A 22,474-nucleotide genomic window follows, 5' to 3' on the forward strand; every position below is an offset into this window, starting at 1 on the left:
TTGTAAAAAGTTAGGTCACGTCAAAGCAAATTGTTATAAACTGCGAAATAAAAGAGCTACTGAGAGTAACGAGAAAGATGTAGTTGGTGCTAATTTGATCGATGAAAGCGGTGATGTTTTCTTGTTAGTGTCAACGAGCGATAACTCCAAGTTCACGTTCCAGTGGATCCTAGATTCGGGATGTTTTTTCCACATGTGTCCCAATAGAGAATGGTTCTCCACATACAATTCGGTTGAAGGTGGAGTTGTGCGTATGGGAAACGATTCATCTAGTAAGGTAATTGGTATTGGTACTGTTAAAATTAAGATACACGATAGGATGATTAGGACACTCTCAGATGTCAGGTATGTACCTGATTTACGGAAGAATCTCATCTCCTTAAGTATTTTAGACTTGAAAGGATGTAGAATCAACATCGAGTCAAGTGACATTAAAGTATCTCGTGGAGCTCTCGTTTTGTTAAAAGGTAAAAGAACTGGCAGTCTTTATATTCTGGAAGGTTCTACAGTGACCGGTGAAATCGGACGTCCCTCGTCCATAACAGAGTCGAATTCAACTCGTTTGGAGCGGAGACAACTTGGTTATAGGAGGGAAAAATGTATGACCATTTCGTTGAAGAGAGGTTCTCTTTTGAATGTAGGTTTTGAAAAGTTAGGGCACTGCGTTCGTAAAAATCAGACTCTGGTTAGTTTTGATTTGGCAGTGTACAAGTCGAAAGCTAGAAGTCTTCTAGTTTCTAAGCACAGATTCGACTCAGTTAATTCCCTGCATAGTTCAAGATAGGCTCGTGGCGGGCTTTTGGCAAAGATGGCATTGTAGAAATATGAGCCAAGGTGGAGATTTGTTAAGTATGACTCCTATTTTCAGTTAAATTTGAGAAATAATCTTCCAGTTAAACTCTGTTTATTTGTTTCAATCAAACACTGATTAGTTTACATTATTTTTTTATTATTTGACATAAGAATTTAGCCTATAAATAGAATTTTTTACAACCTTAGAAAAGACACCCCATTTAGAGATTAGAACTCATAACACATTTAGAGAATTTTGTGTTTACGTTTTGAGGGTTCTTTGTTTTCGGGGTTTAGGGTTTAGTTTTATCTCCATCTTTTGTGATTTTCGTTCTTTTGCCATTATAGTAAAATTATCGTTGCCCGTGGTTTTTTATCCTCTTGGGAGGGGTTTTTCCACGTTAAATTTGTGTGTTCAATTTCTCAATTTATTCAGCTATTTTTGTAACTTGTTGCTTAATCGGGTTGACCCCTAACAGTAACGAAAGGATAATTAATGATTGTATCAATCAAAAAGTTCCATTGTGGCGTGGCATTGGTGAAGGATCAAAGGTCTCCTACTTGGTTGAGTTGTGACAGCAACAGGCTCTGCTCTACCATTTGATATCTTCAGCATGTCAAGTGTTTCAACACATTTCTCAACCCTCTTGCCCTAGAAAACCATACACTAAACTGTTCTGATTGTTGAGTCACGTTCTGCATTTTACGATGACGGGATCAATGTTTATTATGTGCGAGGAATTTGAAACTTCTCTCGTTCTGAATGAATCCAGCTTAGGCACCTGCAAACTTTTCTGGGCAACAGCATCTCTCTCGGCAGCAATGTTGTCTACCTTTATTGGTTGTCCCATCAGCATCTCACCTCCGGTACCTGGACTCCATTGGAGATTGATTTTTCCATTGCAAAAACCTAAGAGCCCGCCCCCCACCCCCAGCCCCCAACAACATTCAAGTTCCTAGCTCATGCAACAATAACATTAATTTTCTTAATGCATTAAAAATAAAAAGGAAAAAAAAAATTTTCAAGTACAATTGAAAAAGGAATTTGTTCTTATGTATCTAATAGAAAAAATAAGGATTTTGAATTTGGCTAAAACTTGAGATTGTGACAAACACGTTGATAAGGTGATGATGGGGCCTGTACTAGAGGTGATCATGGCTGGGCCAGGCTCAGACAAAATTTTAAGCCCATTTTCTAGGCCCGAGCTTGGCCTACCCCGATATATGAGCCTAAAAATTTGTCCAAACCCGGTCTGAGAGAAAATTGCTAAGCTCGAGCCCGGCCCAGCTCGGCCCATATTAAATATATATAATATATAATATATATTTGATTAAAAATAAAAAATATATTTAATATATAATTCGGGCCAGGCCGAGCCCGACCAAAAAATTTTTACCCGAGGCTCGGCCCGTTTTCTAAACGGGCCTCTTTTTTTGCCTAAACCCATATTTTGGGCCTATATTTTTACTCGAACCCTCCCATTTTTCGGGCGGGCCGTCGGGTCGGGCCGGGCCGGGTAGCCCAACCCATGATCACCTCTAGCCTGTACCAAAGCTCCTAAAATATGGGGAGTGATAGGATTGTAAAACTTGAACTATTTCTTGAATTTTAGTACGGATGGTAAAATTTGAACTGTTTCTTGAATTTCAAATTGATTTGTTTCATGTGGAGTGGATTTTTTTCTTCTGAAAAGTGGATGTGGGGCGGGTGGATTTTTTTTAGAGGGTGGGTATGAAGTGGTTATAGTAATTGCTTCTCTTGCTCCGCTCTACAATATAAAATTACCATGTTATTTTTGTATATATATAACTATTAAAAGGGTAAATTTATAATAATGTATTATAGAAAAATTCATATATTTTATGTTTAAATATTTTTCTAAAGAATTATGTTTAATTGTTTATTTTTTAATTTGAAATAAATTTTCATTAAAAAATAAGGATAACGGTGCCATTAAATGTTCCACTACACCTCATGTCTCGGGCCCCTCAACCTACCACAAAAAAAAAATAAGCAAACGGTAAAAACAAATGAAATAGACTTCTTGATAGAAAGCTAACAAACGAACAAACACCAACAAAAACAGTGTAAACTAATCAAAACAACAAGAAATAACAGCCCCTTCCTTTCCTCCTTCAGTTTCGATGAAAACTTGCTAAAAATCTCTCCTCGGCACCTCCCCATAATATCATTGCCTACGCACTCTGAAAGATTGAGAGGAGAGAAAAACTTTGGAGACCACATGGAGGTAGAAATGATGGGCATCTCCAAACTCCAAAGCTGACTGACACTGTTCATCTTCGAGAAACCTAGCGCTGCTGATCTCTTTCAGTTTCTCGTTTCACTACCAGTGGGGCTTCCTCCACCTAGTATCATAGCTCGTGTAACCGTCACCCTTCAGCAGCCAAGGCTTGCGCAACAACGCTGGCTCGTCTACCAACAACTGAAAGGTGATTATTTCGAATCCCCCATTTTTCCTTTGATGTCTTTGATGATCGGGCTCAACATACTTGTGTAGCTAAGTTTACTTTCTTGATTATTGTCAGAGAGTCCCCCTCCACTTGTACCAATTTAAACCCTAGCTCCACAACAAAATCAATGCCCTGTTCACAAGCTCATGCTTTGGCAACAAAAGCATCGACAATCCCATAATGCGGGTAGGTACATGCAGCCATTATTAAGCCCAAAGAATTCCTGATTAGAACCCGTGAAATGGAACTCTTTGTAAGAAGCATTGAAGTTGACTTTCATACAATCTGAACCGGGCGGCATCCATTCCTCCTCTATCTGCGAGCAGGTTGATGTTTTGAACTCATCCACGACCTTCAACTTTAATAGGGAAGCCTTAATGAACACAATCAACTCTTGCACAGACTACCTAACACTCTCATGCACAATCTTGTTTCTAGCATACCAGATTGCCCAATACGATATTGCTATTAGTTTTAGTGTTTTTTCATTAGAAATCAGGACCACCTCTGCTAACCATGACTTATGGTCTGAGCTCTCTGAGATAGGAACAGTTCCAATATTCAAAGAATCCATAATCTATTTTGAGATAGAACAGAAACGTACCACATAATTAATGGACTCTTCCTCTGAGTTGCATAAAAAGTAGATATTACTTACTTGGAGATTTTTCCTTTGTAAATTATTCTTCCTCTAAGTTGCATAAAAAGTAGATATTACTTACTTGGAGATTTTTCCTTTGTAAATTATCAAAAGCTCGTAGATAATTATTTGTAAACCTCCATAGTGTAATCTTTATTGTTGCTGGGATTGGTAAAACCCATAACCTAGAATAGAACTTTGTAAATAGGTAGGCGTGGTGGCATAAAATCCCCTTTTTTGTAACTATTCTTCTAGTAGTAGCCTATATCCTCTCTTATAAGTATATTCCCCAGAACTCTCATACCTCCAAACCATCTCATCAGTTATGATCGGCCAATTGGAATACAAAAAAATTTCTCTGCCAACTCCTCATCAAACAATGCTCTAATTGCCCCCTAGACCCAAGTATTAGTGCTATGATCAATTAAATCGGCTACTGTTGTGTACCTCACATCAATGTCCTGATGCCTTACTCGTCCATTGCCTTGTCCAGGGATCCAAAAATCATTCTAGATAGTAACATTCTCACCTGCACCAATTTTCCAACCTGTTCCCTTTTCAATTAAGCTTCGAGCACTCTAAATACTTCTCTAGGTAAGTGACGGGTAAGCTTCTAACTGAGCTTGGGAAATATCTTGCTTTTATAACTTGATCCAACAAACTGGATGGTTTGGTTAAAATACACCAATATTATTTTTCTAACGAAGAAACATTAAACAACGCTAGATCACGAAATCTCAAACCACCACAAGATTTCAGTAAACAAAGAGTTTGCCAAGTGCTCCAATGACAACCTCCACCCGAGGTGTTATTCCTCCACCAAAATATATTAAGTACACTTTCCAACCTGTTACAAAGTGGCTTAGGAAAAAGAAAGCACTACATGACATACACTGGTTGTAACTGCCCCATTTCAGTGGTGCTAGAAATAGTGGTTCGAGACCATTAAATTTGACGATTGAGTTGAAAATTTTATTATCTAGTATTTATAAGCCAAATGTAATTTTAGGAAGACTTTTGAATTAGTGAATTGTGTTTTAGAAGAATTTCTTAGGATCATTGGTTTTGAAAACGAGGTATCGAGACCTCGATTTTATTAATCGAGCCGTGAATATTTTATAAATATTTACGGAGTTTCATTATGGTAGTATTAAAGTTTCGTTAGAAAATTTTAATGTTTTGATAATTAATTAATTAAAAAGGATTAGATTGAAAAAGGTGCAAAACTTGTTAATTAAAGAAATAATGATTCAATGGCTCAAGTGATAAATAAGGGAGGAATAAAAGGGAAAATTATCCCAAAGAGGATGGTTGGGGCGGCATAAATAGAGAAAAATCATAAAATTAGGTTAAATAATGGCAAAATTAAAATTTTTGTAAAAATTAAACAAATAAACAAGCAATTAAAAGAGATTGGGATTGAAATGGTTGTGTAAATGTCAAGAGTTACATTTTGTTTATGTTTCAAGTTAACTTATATATGTATGGTTTTATCATGTTTGGTATAAGTACTAGTGTGGTTAATGGATGGATAGTTCCTAGTCATAATAATGAATAAATTGGTAAAACATGTTGATATAGGTAGTTACACGTGTGAATTGATTTATAATCTAATTAGAATGTTAGAATATATGTGATAATATGGCCATATTAAAATTAGGAATTGGTATTTTTGGTGACCTTGTTACGACCTATATGTAATGCCATTTGATGTGTGTAGGTTGAAGTCAAGAATGTGTGAGAAAAGAGACCATAAAATGACTTGTTTTCGTCTACACGGGCAGAGACACGGATGTGTGTCTCAGCCATTTGTGACACACAGCCTGACACATGGGCGTGTGGTTTGGCCATGTGTCCCCTGTATCTTAAATTTTCGAAACAGAATGTCCAAGTTTTTTCACACGGCCTAGTACACGAGCGTGTGAGTTGGCTATGTGTCCCCTGCATCCTACACACGGCCTAGCACACGGGCGTATGGCTGGCTATGTGACCCAAGTCAGAGAGTTACACGGGTATGGATACAGGCTGGGACACGGCCATGTGCCTCACGCCGAATGTCCATACGATCTACGGCAGGGCATGTCTCTTCACACGGCCGGCCGCACAGGTGTGTCTCCTCTGCTCCTAAGAAAAATTTTGAAATTTTGTGAAATATTATTTGAGCTTTCGATTTAGTCTTAATTTATTTCTAACGCGTGTTTTGAGCCATGGGGACTTATACAAGGGACAATACGAGTATTTTGCATGGTTTCTAATATGTTTGCTAAATGTTATGAAATGTTCCTATTTAATCCGGAAAGTCCAGTAACACTCCGTAGCCCTATACCGACGACGGATAAGGATTAGGGGTGTTACATTTAGTAGTATCATAACTTGGTTTAGCTGAATCTCAGAATGAATGTAGTGTGTAAAGTGTCTAGAAATACATGCCATATAAATCTGTGATAGTGTGATGTGTATGATTCAATCTAACCGTTGTTTTTCTTACAGATTATAAAGATGTCAGATAGATTTGAACATGCTGATCATGATGAGGCTAATAGTAGAGTACAAACATCTGAACATGGGACAAGTAGTAACGTCCCAATTCTTTCGGCTCAAGAATAAGTGTTTAAAAATATATTTTTTTGGGTTTATGAATCAATGGTTTAGTGAATTCATGCAAGAAAGAAACTTGGCTCAACAACCTCCTCCCCCTACTACACCGTCCGAAATGCCTCCGGTTGCACCTCCACCTCTTCCGATGACTGAATTCAGTAATCATACACCGATCGAAAAACTCAGAAAGTATGGGGCCGAAGAATTTCGAGGTAGATCAGAAGATGATTCTGTGAAAGCTGAATATTGGCTTCAGAACACGATAAGAATTTTTAAGGAAATAGCTTGTTCTCTTGAAGATTACCTGAGATGTGCTGTGTCACTACTGAAAGAGGAAGCATATAATTGGTGAATGACTATAGTGGTCGTGGTGCCGAAAGATAAAATCACTTGGGAATTCTTTCAGAGTGAATTTAAAAAGAAATATGTCAGCAAAAGATACTTGGACAAAAAGAAGAGGGAATTTTTTGACTTGTGACAAGAGAATCGGTCAGTAGCTGAATACGAGAGAGAATTTGTATACCTCAGCAGATATGCCCGGGAAATTGTACCAATAGAAGAAGAAATGTGTATTCGATTAGTAGAAGTGTTAAAATATGACATCAAAATGGTGATTAGGGGCACGAAAATATGAGAATTTGTCGTTCTATCAGATCGTGCTCCGAAAATGGAAGAGGTGTACAATAGAAAATGCAACGGGATAAAAGGAATAAAGAATCCTACAAGAGAAGTTCCTCCAAGTCATTTTCAGCTTTACCTGCGAAAAAGTCTAGAGATGATTTCAGTCGAGCTACTCTAATGCCGGAATGATCAAATAAGAATGTAGAGGTAAAGTGATGGCTTGTTACAAATGCAGAGCCACTGATCATTTTATTCGGAATTGTCAATTACAAAGACAGGAGGAAGACCAAAAGAGGAACAGTTGGCCACTTCTCAACGAAGTAGACTTTCGGGACAAAATAGTGCTACTGGAATAGCTTGTTCGGGTATTAGGGATTCTGCTACCCGGTCAGAGGCTAGGGCACCTGCATGTACTTATGTCATCCGAGCGAGAGAGGAAGCTACATCTCGGACGTGATTGCTGCTACATTCTATCTTTTTTATGTTACTATATATGCATTAATTGACCATGGATCCACACATTTTTATGTTTGCACTCCATTAGTAACAGAAAAGAAATTGTCTGTTGAGTCTACTAATTATGATATTCAAGTCACTAATCCATTATGCCAAAGTGTGATAGTTAATCTAGTGTGTCGAACTTGTCCATTGAAAGTAAAAGGCTGTAAATTCCCTGCTAATTTGATGTTGCTAACCTTTCGGGAATTTAATGTTATTCTGGGAATGGATTGGTTAACGAAGCATGATGATGTAGTAAATTGTTGAAAGAAACAAATTGATCTGAAAGGTCAGACAGGGGAGGTAATGAAGCATTTTTAGCCTACATTCTTGATGCTCGAGATTTTGAATCGAAGTTAGAACAATTACCAATTGTTAATGAGTTTGCTGATGTGTTTCCTGAGGAATTACTGGGTTTACCACCTGATTGTGAAGTTGAGTTTGTAATTGGTGTAATTTTGGGAATAATTTCGATATCAGTAACACTATATCGTATGGCGCCAGTTGAGTTAAAGGAATTAAAAGCACAGTTGCAAGAATTACTAGACAAAGGGTTCATTAGGCCGAGTATTTGTGAAAAAAAAAAGGTTCCTTCAGACTGTGTATAGATTACAGACAATTGAACAAGGTCACAATTAAAAATAAATATCCTTTGCCTTGAATTGATAATTTATTTGATAAATTAAAGGGTGTCGCAGTATTTTCGAAGATAGACCTTAGGTCTGAGTATTATCAGTTGAAGGTTAAAGAGTGTGATGTGCCAAAGACTGCTTTTAAAACTCGATTCGGTTTGACCAATGTCTATGCTGCTTTCTTGGATTTAATGAATCGAATTTTTCAACCTTATTTGGATAGATTTGTGGCTGCGTTTATCGATGATATACTAATTTATTCACAAACAAAGTACGAACATGCACAACACTTGAGAATTGTGCTACAGACTTTGAGAGAGAAACAACTGTATGCAAAATTTAGAAAATGTGAATTTTGGATTTATAAAGTTGGATTTCTGGGTCATACTATATTAGCCAAAGGGATTCGAGTATACTCGAGTAAAGCATCTGCAGTGGTGAATTAGAAAATTCCAAAGAATGTTTCTGAAGTACAAAGTTTTTTGGGTTTAGCAGGATATTATTGCCGTTTTGTCAAGAACTTTTCGATGATTACTTCGCCGATAACTAGATTACTACAGAAAAATATTGAATTTGTTTGGTCTGATGAGTGTCAGCAAAGTTTTGATCAGTTGAAGAAAATGTTGACAGAAGCTCCGATATTAACTTAGCCAGAATCGAGTGTACCGTATGTTGTTTATAGTGATGCATCTCTAAATGGATTGGGTTGTGTATTGATGCAATTAGGAAAAGTAATGGCCTATACTTCTCGACAGTTAAAGACGCATGAGAAGAATTATCTTACACATGATTTTGAATTGGCTGCAGTCGTATTCGCTTTGAAGATTTGAAGACATTGTTTATACAACGAGAAATGTTATATGTTTACGGATCACAAGAGTTTGAAATATTTGATTACTCAGAAAGAGTTTAATTTGAAATAAAGACGGGGACTAGAGTTACTTAAAGATTATGATTTGGTTATTGTCTACCATCCGGGGAAGGCTAATGTGGTTGCGGATAGACTTAGTTAAAATTCGTCCTTGTTTGCACTTCGAGCGATGAATGTTAATTTGTCTTTTATTGAAGATGGTTCTGTATTAGTAGAATTGAGAACAAAACCTTTGTTCTTTCAATGGATTCGGGAATTGTAAGATGAGGATCCGAAATTGGTGTAAAAAAGACAGATGGTTCAGGATAATCTGGTTTCAGAGTATAGCATTGCTGATAATGGTATGTTGCGTTATCCCAGTAGAATTTGCGTTCCGAATAATTCAGACTTGAAAAATAGTATTCTTTCTAAATCTCACAATAGCATGTATTCCATCCATCTGGGAAGTACGAAGATGTATTGTGATTTGAAATGGATGTATTGGTGGTCGGGTATGAAAAGGGAAATTTGTGAGTTCGTAGCAAAATGTCTGGTTTGTCAACATGTGAAAGAAGAACATCAGGTACCAACGGGTTTGTTACAACCTGTCATGTTTCCTGAATGGAAGTGAGAGCTTGTCACGATGGATTTTGTATCCGGATTACCTATGACTCCGAGAAAGAAAGATTCGATTTGGGTGATTCTTGATAGATTAGCTAAGTCGGCACATTTTCTTTCGATTAGAATCACTTGAGAAGTTAGCTGAATTGTATATATTAGAGATTGTGAGGTTACCTGGGTCCTCACATCCATTAATTTAGATTGGGATCCGAGGTTTACATCGAGATTTTGGAATAAATTTCAAGAGGCTCTGGGTTCAAAATTAAATTTTAGTACATTGTTTCATCCTCAGACTGAAGGGTAATCAGAAAGAGTGATTCAGATTCTGGATGATATGTTGAGATGCTGTATACTAGAGTTTGGAGGTAGTCGGGAAAAGTATTTACCTTTGGCTAAATTTGCTTATAACAATAGTTATTAATCCAGTATAAAAATAGCACCATTTGAAGCTCTTTACGGAAGGAAATGTAAAACTCCATTGTATTGGTCTGAATTGAGTGAATCCAAGCTAGTGGAAGTCGACTTAATATGGGAAACTGAAGAAAAAATTTGAATCATTCAGGACAGTTTGAAAGCTACTTCTGACCGTTAGAAATCATATGCAGACTTGAAAAAAGAGATATAGATTTTGCAATTGGAGATTGAGTGTTCTTAAAAGTCTCACCGTGGAAAAAAGTATTGCGGTTTGGCAGAAAAGGAAAACTGAGTCCAAGATTTATTGGACCATATGAAATTATTTAAAGAATCGGCCCTGTGGCTTATAGATTAGCTCTGCCTCCAGAACTTGAGAAAATTCATAACGTGTTCCACATATCGATGCTGAGACGGTACCGATAATATCCTTCACATGTGATTCCTCACAGTGAAACTGAACTGCAACCGGATATGACATGTTCGGAAGAATCGGTAAAGATTTTGGCCCTAGAGGTTAAGAAATTGCGAAATAAACGAGTACCATTAGTTAAAGTATTGTGGTATTGTCATGGTTTAAAGGAGGCTACTTAGGAAACAGAGGAATCGATGAGATCACAATATCCGAACCTATTTCCAGGTGACAACCCAATTTTCAGTGGTGTCGAAAACAGTGGTTCGAGACCACTAAATCCGACGAGTGAGTTCAAAAATTTTATTATTTATTATTTATGAGCCAAATGTGATTTTAGGAAGACTTTTGAATTAATGAATTGTGTTTTGGAAGAATTTATTAGGATAATTGGTTTCGAAAACGAGGTATCAAGACCTCAAATTTATAAACCGAGCTGTGAATATTTTATAAATATTTACGGAGTGTCATTGGGGTAGTATTAAATTTTCGTTAGAAAATTTTAACATTTTGATAGTTAATTAATTAAAATAGATTAGATTGAAAAAGGTGCAAAACTTGTTAATTAAAGAAATAATGATTAAATGGCTCAAGTGATAAATAAGGGAGGACTAAAAGGGCAAATTATCCTAAAGAGGATGGTTGGGCCAGCATAAGCAGAGAAAAATCATGAAATTAGGTGAAACAAGGGCACAATTGGAAATTTTGTAAAAATTAAACAAATAAATAAGCAATTAAAAGAGATTCTAGCAATTTCTTCACAATTCTTCAGCTAAAGACGCCATAGGAGATTCCCAAAAGCTGATTATCATATTTTTACTTCATGTAAGTTTAATTCAAGCTGATTATCCAACTATTTATGTCATTACTTTTTGATTTTATGGGTAATTTTGAAAGTTAACATTGATTAATGCTGGATTTTTGTGATGAATTAACATGGATTTAGAGCTTTAATTTTATTATATGATGATTTTATCAAGTGATTTCGATAGAAATTGATTTTAGGACCAAATTGTGAAAAGATTAAATATTAAGGTTTGATAATAAAATTATTTTGATCAAAGGTTGTATGATAGTTTATATTATTTAGATAAATTTTCAATTGAGAAAATTAGCTCATTTGATAGGCTAATTGGCGAGGACAAAATTGTAAAAATTATAAAATTTAGGGTAATTCGTAATTTTGAAAATTGAAGGGTATTAATTGTGAAGTGAATTAGAATTGAAATATATGCTAATGAGTGAATAATTTTATATTTTAGATCAAGAGCCCGTAGATAATCGTGAAAAAGGGAAATTAGCACAATAGTCCTTGAACTACTACAAATTCCACAATTTAACTCGGGTAAGTACATCTAATTGCATTTGGATCTAGTTAATTGTCTGTACTTAAGTACATCTAGTTGCATTTAGGACATTTCATTAGAACTTAGGCTGCGTTTAAATACTAGGTGCTTGTAATTGCTCGTGGAAGTGCTATGTTTTGTGGTATTGGTAGGTGCAGGATGAAGAACAAGAAATAAAGAAGTGAATTTTGTCGGGGCAGAAGGGTGGCCAAATTGTTAGCTCGTATGCCGTGGAAATACCGGGAAGGAGTCCAGTCAATATTCAGCGCATATCAGTTTCAGTCTAACTCTACTTATACCAGATAAATCTGTTTGGAAAAGAGGAGAAGATAAATCTTTGGCTGTGGGAATTATCCTGAAAAAAGAAGAAAAAAACAATTTAAAAAGAAGAAAAGAAGAAAACCCTAGTGGCGAAACAACGGATAGAGATTCTTAGGCGAAATAGAAGGTAGCGACTGAATAGAGACATGAAGAGAAAAATAAAAGGCAACCCCTTTCAGCCATTGTGCAGTTGGAGTATGGATTGGACAAGCGAACGTTGTCTTCCAGACTTTCTTCCATTATTTTTAATATGTTCCTTCGTGAATTACAATGATGAAAATGATGTTTGAGTTGAATTTTTTTTGCCAACTTATGATTTTAATCTAATAGGGTTGTGATTACTTTGATGAAACTTTAATTGTCTTTAATGGTTGCAGTATAAATTTGAACTATTTTACTGTTTCATTCAATTTTTTATTCTTTACAATATATGGGAGCAATCCCTAGACATAGTCGACTGTGTAGAATACCCTTATATTAATCTAAATTTTGAAAAGGTTAGATTAGTTAGACTGTGGTTGAATGATATGGGCAAGTACTCAAGCGATACTTGCATTAGACTCTAGACATAGAGCAACGTTCCTACAGAAGGGAACAGTACATGGTACCATATTAAAGGCCTAAGACACAAGTAAGGTAACTTGAGGTTTTTGCTCTCAGAAGAAGCAGGCCACTCTAGAACTCTTCTAGGTTGTAGGCTAGGTATGATTTTGCTGAGGAATCGCTGACAGGAGAAGTAGATTCTTAGTAATCCCGATCTTCCCACTCAATATGACGTAACCCTTATCTTTTACCGTAATATCTTTGCCATAGCATTCTTAGTCGTTTATTTATTCGTTGCATATTATTCACGTAATTATTCTCGTAATTGTCATTTCATTCTTACTGTTGCTTTGCCTTAGCATTTTCCAATATTAGCTAGCATACATTTCGCACTCAATCTTATTAATTTATTTTATCACTGCATATTTAACTCAGTTTTTCCATAACATAACATTACTCGCACTTTATTATAACAACTTGACCAATTTTATACCTAATCTGATCCCTGTGGAGACGAGCTCACTTATCACTTTATTACTTGATTCGACGTGTATACTTGCACAATTCGTATATCATAATCACACGCGACACGTTCAAACTTAGTATTTTCATTGTGCCCAATTGCCTTACACCATAGAACCAACTGATCTTCCATAGCTTTCCTCCAAAACCTCCGAATCAATATTAATAAAAAACATTTGATGTTCTTCCTACCATACGTTACCTTTTTTACCATCAAGAATCAAAATTAGGTTATCTTTATCACCAAAAGCCAATTTCATAACTCTTGTATCACTAAGCCCTATAACAATATTACTAGGTAAGATTGGTTGAAAATTAAATGGACCCATACCCTTCGCCTTCAGAAATTAATAATGAGTGACAAAGTTCTCACCCTGACCGCTACTTATCCCTTCCTTTTCCTTATCTAGTCTCTGATCCACGTTCATGTCTACCTCCCTCAGCCACCGGCTAATTATTGGCGCCCCTCTTCTCGACGGGGCTCTTAACGATATATCCTAACCAAATGTTATCTTGGATGGCTCCACCGTTACCTGCAGTGGGCAAAATCTCCCCCATGTCCAAGCTTGCCAAATGAAACAAAACATACTAAGCTTCTCATACTGAAATCAGGCGTTCATAACCCGATTTCCCCCCAAAGAAATCTTTTTCCTACATTTTAGTGGTAATCAAACATCCAACCTAACTCGTATTTTCATAAACCTTTTCATACTTGAGAGGATTATTTTTGTGTTGTAAGAGAGAAAGCCCCCTAAGAAAGTCCCAAACTGTCTCGCCATTGACTCTGACATATAAATTTTGCATAAATCATGTATCTAAACCCAAAATTTTGCATAAATTAATGGGAAGATAGACAGATCTTCACTCGACTAAATCTTATACAATAGGAGCAAATGGTTATTAACGAACCATGGTAACCCTTCCAAAACCATGTTCATATCCACCTTATAGAAGAATCAAAATAGGTATCTTTTATCACCAATATCTATGATTGAGATACTCCTTATAGGATGCCATAGATTAGCCACTGTATTCCTCATTGAAAGAAAATACATTACACTTGCTGCCAAATAACTCCCCACCAAACACAGTTTATAATCCTCCTTCAACGTCGATTCATCTTCCTGAGCCTGAAATGGATTCTCCTTCTTGTCTATGATGCTTAGATTACCCAACTCCTCCTCCATTGAGCTCCCACCAGTTGGTTAAACCTTGTTAAACAACAGACCAAAGAGTGACAATCGGCAAACAATCTCATGCCAGGCGGCAGACTTCTAACCTTAATATATATTTACTTGACTTTAAAAATATTAAAGATAAGTAGCAAAAATTAAATTGAAGTGGAGCGGGGTGGAGTAGGGATAGATGCATCCAACATCCATAGAGGTGGTAGTGGATTTCAAGATTATACATCCACAGTGGAGCATGGCAGGTGGTGGAGTAAAGCGTGTGAACTGTGGAGCGGTGGTGGATTTAGGAACATCCATCTCTGCCTCACTCCATTGCCATCCCTAAGTAGTGGTCAGGGTTTGTTGATGCCTTTACTTGCATAAAGCCTGTTGCCCCACTTGAGGATCTTGATTTTAACATTTAAATCATTCATGATTTTTAAGCCCCAACTTTCACTTCATCTTCATGTCATCCAGCTGTGACACACTTGCGTTGTCTACACCTTACCCTTAATCCAAGATTCTTCTATCAATGCATTGACCAATATTAAACTTATGTATAATCATAAATTTTGTCTCTTAATATTAGATTTTTTGTTAATTTAAATATTATTTTTGTCTAAGTTAAGTTTTACCTCAACTTTAAAAAAAAATCGAATTTTACCATCAAATTTAAAAAAAATTGTTGAATTGTTGTTTTTAACATAAATACTAATTAAAACGTTATATTGTTAAACAAAATAGGTTGCATAGCAATCCACAGTACTTCATGTAATTTTTTAAAATTTTTATTTTTAAAATATTTTATTTTTGAATATTTTATAATTTTTAAATTATTTGTTAACGTGACATATAAGATAAATAGTGACATTCCAACATGAAGTAAACGCGGACTACCATGGAGGTATCATGCCAACATTATTAAAATAATTAATGTTTTAGTTTGCATTTCTCTTAAAAAATGATTTGACTCTTTTAAAAGGTTAATGTCTAAATTTAACTAAAAATCAATTTAACTAAAGATGTAAATATTAAAAACTAAATTTATCATAATACCATAAACTTACTTAACATTTGCTTTTACCTTTTAGAATGTGAACTAAAATAACTATTATCATCCACAAATTACATACTCCACTAAGTTAATTAAGTAAGGTTAAATGAATTTTAAGGTTAGAAATAGAGTTAATTATTTGAGGTTTGAGTTTGACAATAATTTTAATTTAGGGTTTAATTTTTTTAGCTCAAGGTAGTTTCTAATTTTGTGATTATTTTTATATTAGGGCTTCAACTTGTATGAAACGATAGTTAAAACTCTTTTAAGACACTTATTTGGCACTTGTTCGAACTATATTAATGCTTTCCCTATTATATATCATAAAGATAACTAAAATATCAAATCCTACTAAAAAATATGAAAGTAATGGAAGTGTAAATCCCAAAAAAAAAGTGTGTAAAAGTAATGGTTAACTTAAAGTAAATTCCCCCATAAATAAAATATATGTGGATGACATTGAAAAAGGCTTGGTCCACTAGCTGATCAAGTTCCATGGGACGTGATTGATGTGCGATTAAGATCTTGGCGTCTCTATTCTTGCTGGGTCTTTCATGAGTATGGGTTTTGAGCTATTTTTCATTCCACACATATCTAAATACTCAATTGTTCTCTCTCTCTTTGTCTTTGAATATCAACCTCTATTGCCACACATGTAACCTTGTGTCCGCTGTTAGACCTCCCTTGCAATGTTCATGGACCATTCTTTCGATTTCATTTACATGATACAATAACACTTATATTTTTTAAATAAATTGATTTAATAAAATATCAATTATGTAATTAATATTCTTTGTATATTGTCCTCAACAGTTGTTGCAAGTTAAACAAAATGAAAATAAATGTTGACTCACCAATTATCTAATGTTTAACTAATACTAAACGATATTACGTTGTTGAATCATAATACAAAAAGACATTGTATTAGTAGATAAACCTAAACATGTCCTTAGTATAATCGGAAATGAACAAACTAATTGAAAGACTAATATGTTGTTTATCAAATCCAACTGCAGAGATGTTTTATCTTGAGCATCATAACAAAAGATTCCAAGAAGATAAAGACATATATGTGATTGATTGGATTGACAGTACATTAGATAAGACCCAAGTAGAATAGATCCTAGATCTGTTTATGGATTTATTCACTTGTGACGTTCAGAATGTGGCATGTCTTAATCCTGAGTGGATGATGAACTATGTATGCGTGACTTGTATACTTTGACATAAGTAAAAACCTGAGCTCAAATAGATAATGAACCGAGAGCTAGCACGTTGAGTATACGGCTTCTATAATATGTAGCATCATTCACAATAGTGAAATTCATAACCCAACTAACGGGTAAATGATATCCTTTCATCGGCATTACATGATATATGAAAAGTAAACGTGACCACGAGTCATTTGTCTTTGTGATAAATGTCTTAATTACCATTTGATAGTAATTTACTTTTCATAAAGGAATTTGTAATGATTACTATGAGATAAAAATATGTTTATATTGGGAGAACTAATTTATCCCAAAAGATTAAGAATATCCTAGGAGGAAACACACTTATAATAATGTCATTAGACGAACACTTATTAAGTAGCTTTCATAATAGAATATAATTAGAGAGAGCTTAGTGAAGATGCTATAGTGGAATGACTTTGTGACTAAATAAATTTATAATTAATAGGAGAAAAGATGAAACTTAATAATAAATTATTTGAGCCTTAATTATAAATTTCAATTAGTCCCTCTGCTAACTCGTTGAAACTAGAAATGAATTGCGTGTAGGACTAAATGAACATAAAAGAATGAAAATGATGAAGTTACAGATATGAGTTGTACTAACAAATGAATGGAAATGATGAAGTTAGAGAAATGAGTCGTATTCACAAATGAATGCATTTTCTCACTAAGTACAAAAATAACTTGAGAATTAATTTAAGTTTTTGAATTATTATTTAATTAATTATAATTAAATAACTGAAGTTTGAAAATAGATTTAAATTAATTATTCATTATGAATTCGTTGAATAAAGAAATTAAATATATTTCCTCATAAATTCTTTTACGGTAAAGTTGTCATGATTTCAACGAAATTAGAATTGAGTTGAAAAATTATTTAATTGAGAAATTAATTTAGTTAACTGAATTAATTAATTAATATTTATTTTAGAAAATAGAAAATAAATATTGGGTTGAATTAAATTATAAATTGCTAAGTTAAAAGTCTAGGAAAAACATATAATTGGACCCAATGCATAAGAGGCCCAAAACCCCTAATATCATAATTGAGGGGTGACAACCCTAGTATTATTACTAGGGTGTTAGACTAGAGGAGTATTTTCTATTTCAATAATATTATTTTACAATGGCTTGTTCAATCAAGACTCTTCTATCTGTCCTTATAAATAGATGTCACTAGTTGGTCTAAAATCATAAATTTTCATACATCATTATTCTGCCAGAAAGTCATGAGAATTTATTAAATAAGAATAAATTATATTTTTTAGAAATTATGTTCTTTACCACTTTTTTGTTGAAAGTAATAATATTGTTTCCTGTTATGTGATTGGTTCGTATTGCTCGATCCCACACTCGACGCAATTTAGAGTACGAGGATAGCGGAAAAGGTCATTTGGTTGAAAGTCGGGATTAACTTGAATCCGTCTCACACAAAGTTAATGTACTTTTTGCTAAAAAGTTTATTACTATAAATATTACAAACAGGCTTAGTTTTGAAATTTTAAATTTTTTTCTATAACCGTAAATTGTTTTTCTAAATGGATTTTTCCAGCACAATGAAGGTAATAGTAGACTAGGTAATGTATATGTTACCAAAAGTCACTTGAAAGTTGACTGAGATCTTACAATGAGATACCTCGTAAATAAATCATAAGCAAATATCAAGGGCGGGAACCTCATATCTCTTCGTTCTTTTGTGCACTAGCATCCCACTAGTTCTTATTTCCCACTCGATTTCTACTTCTATGATTGTGGACGATGATGTGTTCTTTGAGCTTTCACTCATTCTGCAATTCACATTGGATTTTATCTTTATCATCTTGGTGTCAAACTAAAATTCTGTTGCGAGAAAATTTTCTTAGCTAAATTTGTAAGAGAAAATAAAGGAAAAATAACTCTAAGACATTGGATCGAATGAATGAGTTTAGCTTTCTTTACTGATAATGAACACGAGAATTATATTTATAAAATGATAAAAAAATGACAAGAATGTGTATGTTGAGGCAAGTTTTTAAAGTAGCTTCTTATGTGCTAATAGAAGTGGCCACTCCGGTTATCATTGTGCTAGACACATAACTTGCCCTATTTGTTGGCATGTTTGACCGAAATATTTTGAGTATTTACTTGCATCTTTTTTGAATTTTGTACAACCAATCCTGTGTTTAGTTTTGGAGAAGAGACTAGATCAAGATTATTTTTCAAAGATTCTTATGTGATCTACTTCCTTTATATACTGAGATATGCAATCCAAGAAGATATGGGTTGACTTTATGATATTTTATATCCTGGATAATTGATAATTTGATGAGATTTGAGCAAATTAAGATAGATTAAATGTTACTTTGTGAAGATGAATTCATACTCTAAATATAAAAAGACTGATCAACCTTGAAAGAGGTTTTATTATTAAAGAAAGTTTTTTTAAGTGGCTGTTGAAGTTCTAACGAAAATGGCCACTTCAACTAGCACTTTGATAAGTAGCATAACTCGCATTATTTGAAGTTGGAAATCTTTTCAACCAAATCAATTGAGCAATGGCTTAAATATTTTGTGGACGAGTGTGGGTTGATATTTGAATATTCATCTTGTAAAGCAATAAGCCTTTGAAGATTGGATCTAATCGAATCAAAAATTCGAATCCCTTGAAATAACAAGATTAGATCAAAACTTCATTGAAAATTTATCTTGGAAATATTTGATTTATTCTAGACTTTGTGAGGCTATTTTTATGGTATCTTAATTGTAATTGACCTTTATCTTAGCAAGTCTTATACTCTTATATATTAGAGGCTTCTGTAAGTTAGAACTAACTAGAGTTTATAGCACTTATATGTTCATTGATGAACTTTCATTTAAGAGTGCATTGAGAGTGTAAAACAAGTTTGTTGTTTTGTTTTACAGCCCAAGTTCTCTACTTAAAGGTGAGAAATATAGTTTTTTAGATACAAAAGTAAGGTTGCTATATTGGGGTGTGATAGGACATAAATTGTACAACCCATTTTTAATTTGTGTCAAAAATTTGATTTTAGTTTTGGAATTTGATTGCATCTAAAAAATAATATTGAAACAAGCATAAAAGTAAACACAAAAGAAAATGAAAACATACAATGCATCAAATTCCACCAAGGATCAGTTTGAACAATTTTATCACATATTCATGCAAAAAAATACAGTAGAAGAATTAGTACCTTGAACGAGTGTGGTCACCATTCTCATTCAATTATTGCTCCGATTTTGTACGAACACCGAGCTCGATTGTCGAAAACCAACAGTTGCCCAAATATCCGGCCTCTAACAATGATCCACATTAGGAATTTAAAAAACCTTTTAAGATCGAGATTCGCTTTGCAAAGATAGTGCTAGCTATTTGATCACGCATATCCACACCCCTTTCGGTCTTAATCTCAATATTGAAAAGAAAATTAGAAGCAAAAATTCAAAAAAAAAAATTTATTATCTTTTTGCTTTTCCATGAGAAAAGGAGAAACCAAAAGAAAACAACTAGATAAGTGTGGCTAAGTTAGAATATATAGGCTAGTTTTTAATCAACTTTTGATTAATAACACTTTGGCCCTTGGACTTTGTTGAACTATTCAATTTAGTCTTTTCTAATTTTAATTTCCAAATTCCATTATCGTGTGTGACCCATTAGACTTCCAATTATGTTGGCAATAATAATTATATTTGTAGATCATGAACAGTACCTAACAACTTGTAACGCCCTCAAATCGACCATTCAAACCTATTACAAGAATTTATTGGCTCATTCGTATTCAACTTGGCCCCCAAGGCTTGGTTCTAAATGGATCGTATAATCTTTTATATACATTCATATCACATTACATATATGCAACCCCATAGCTTGTTTTATTTTTTTCCAACTTAGATGGTGGAAGAAGGTGTTATCATCTTTCCTTCCACTAATGTTATATATATAATTATCCTTTTATTAATCAAATTTAATCAAATTAATTATGTTTTATTATATAATTTTATCTTTTAATCAAAACCAAATTAATGTCATCATTATCATTCATTAGTTATTATTTATTATTGGTTTATTTGTCATTTTGGTCCATTGGATAATTGTTTTCTAGGTCCCCAAGTCTTTTTAATTAAAACTCAATAGCGATTAAAATTTTACAATTTAGTCCCTTAGTTTTAATTAACTACACTTAAGTTCTTAACAAAACTTTAATATATTTTCATGATAACTCCGCAAATATTTTTATTTTATATTTACAGGCTCAGTTTACAAAAATAGAGTTCTGATACCGCATTTTTCGACACCACTGAAATTTGAGTCGTTATAAAGAAAGTATAATATTAGCTATTTTCATCCTTTTGGTTACAAATGTTTTGTTTTAAACAATGGAAAAGATAATTTATGAAAATTTGATGCCGAAAGTGATGAAGACATTTTTCTTGGATATTCCACTAATTCTAAAGCTTATGAAGTTTTTAACAAGAGAACCCTGATAGTAGAAGAGTCTATACATGTGAATTTTTATAAGTCTAACTCTTCTTTAAGAAAGGATTCTATTGATCTTGATGATGTAGAGATTTATCAAGCAGGTCCAAACAAAGCATCACTTAAAGAACAAGTATTAGCTAAGATGGTTCAAGAACTCAAAATTGATTATCTATAAGAACCAACTCAAGTTGGGAAGGAAACTAACCACCAAAGAGAGCGATCACATGTTAAAGATGGCCACATTATTGATGATCCTTTTAAATGGGTAATTACTAGATTTTCAATAAGGAATAATTGTAATTATGTTGATTTCATTTCTTGCATAGAAACTAAAAGTATTGCTGATGAATTGAATGATGATTTTTGGATAATGGCTATGCAAGAAAAACTAAATAAATTTGAAAGAAATCAAGTATGGACCCTAGTTGAAAGACCTAGTCATCACGCAACTATAGGAACAAAATGGGTATTTAGAAACAAACTTGATGAAAATGGAAATATTTTTGGAAACAAGGCTAGTCTAGTTGCTCAAGGATATAGCCAAGAGGAAGGAATAAACTATGATGAAACTTATGCACCAGTAGCTAGGTTAGAAGCAATTAGAATATTGTTAGCTTTTGCATGCTTTCATAATTTTAAACTTTTTCAAATGGATGTCAAGAGTGCATTTTTAAATGGTTTTATAAATGAGGAGGTTTAAAACAAGCTCCTAGAGCTTGGTATTAAAGGCTTTCTAAAATTTTGATTGAAAATGGTTTTAATAGAGGAAAAGTTGACACCACCTTATTTATAAAATCTAAAGGCAAAGATATTCTAGTAGTACAAATTTATGTTGATGATATTGTATTCGGTGCTACTAATGAATCACTTTGTCAAGATTTTTCTAAGATTATGCAAGGTGAGTTTGAGATAAGAATGATGGGTGAGCTCAATTTCTTCTTGGGGCTCCAAATTAAGCAAACTAAAAATGACATCTTCATCAACCAAGCTAAGTACATCAAGGAAATGCTCAAAAAGTTTAAAATAGAGGACTAAAAACCTCAATCAACACCAATGAGCACCTCACCAAATTTTGACAAAGATGAATGAGGTAAATGTATATATACTAAACTTTACAGGTCTATGGTAGGATCATTACTTTATCTTACCGCAAGTAGACTGGATATAATATTTAATGTATGCTTGTGCTTTAGATATCAATCATCTCCTAAGGGTCTTATTTACAAGCCATTACGAGAATATTTAGGTACCTTAAGGATGCTC

The 22,474-nt window shown here is 33.9% G+C and overlaps 1 pseudogene; it reads right to left on the bottom strand.

Annotated features, from left to right (window-relative positions):
• Positions 1-1,297: 1,297 nt before the first annotated feature.
• On the bottom strand, positions 1,298-18,556 carry LOC105761942 (BAG family molecular chaperone regulator 3-like; annotated as a pseudogene).
• Positions 18,557-22,474: the final 3,918 nt, after the last annotated feature.

Source organism: Gossypium raimondii, chromosome 12 (genome assembly GCF_025698545.1).
Source record: "Gossypium raimondii isolate GPD5lz chromosome 12, ASM2569854v1, whole genome shotgun sequence".
Taxonomy (NCBI): Eukaryota; Viridiplantae; Streptophyta; class Magnoliopsida; order Malvales; family Malvaceae; genus Gossypium; species Gossypium raimondii.